The 706-nt window shown below is 40.2% G+C and overlaps 1 protein-coding gene across 1 annotated transcript in view; it reads right to left on the bottom strand.

The window, feature by feature from the left end:
• Positions 1-706, bottom strand: part of LOC104984401 (multidrug resistance-associated protein 4-like) — a gene marked incomplete at both ends in the record, with an annotated part of 30,884 nt that overhangs the window by 16,456 nt on the left and 13,722 nt on the right. The gene's annotated exons all lie outside the window — the stretch shown is intronic.

Consider the following 706-nt stretch of genomic DNA (forward strand, 5'->3'; position numbering starts at 1 on the left):
CAGCAATCCCAATGCTGGGCATACATAGCAAGGAAACCAGAATTGAAAGAGACACGTGTACCCCAATGTTCATCGCAGCACTGTTGATAATAGCCAGGACATGGAAGCAACATAGATGTCCATAAGCAGATGAATGGATAAGAAAGCTGTGGTACATATACACAATGGAGTATTACTCAGCCATTAAAAAGAATACATCTGAATCAGTTCTAATGAGGTGGATAAACCTGGAGCCTATTATACAGAGTGAAGTAAGCCAGAAAGAAAAACACCAATACAGTATACTAAAGCATATATGTGGAATTTAGAAAGATGGTAACAATAACCCTGTATATGAGACAGCAAAAGAGACACTAATGTATAGAACAGTCTTTTGGACTCTGTGGAAGAGGGAGAGGGTGGGATGATTTGGGATAATGGCATTGAAACATGTATAATATTATATATGAAACGAGTCGCCAGTCCAGGTTCGATGCACGATACTAGATGCTTGGGGCTGGTGCACTGGGACGACCCAGAGGGATGGTACGGGGAGGGAGGAGGGAGGAGGGTTCAGGATGGGGAACACGTGTATATCTGTGGTAGATTCATGTTGGTTACCTTCTCTGTGATATATGGCAAAACCAATGCAATATTGTAAAGTTAAAAAATAAAATTAAATTAAAAAAAAAAGACATTGTGTTTTACAGGTCTTTTCATCCAGTCC

Source organism: Bison bison, unplaced genomic scaffold (assembly GCF_000754665.1).
Source record: "Bison bison bison isolate TAMUID 2011002044 unplaced genomic scaffold, Bison_UMD1.0 scf7180017845385, whole genome shotgun sequence".
In the NCBI taxonomy this organism is placed as follows: domain Eukaryota; kingdom Metazoa; phylum Chordata; class Mammalia; order Artiodactyla; family Bovidae; genus Bison; species Bison bison.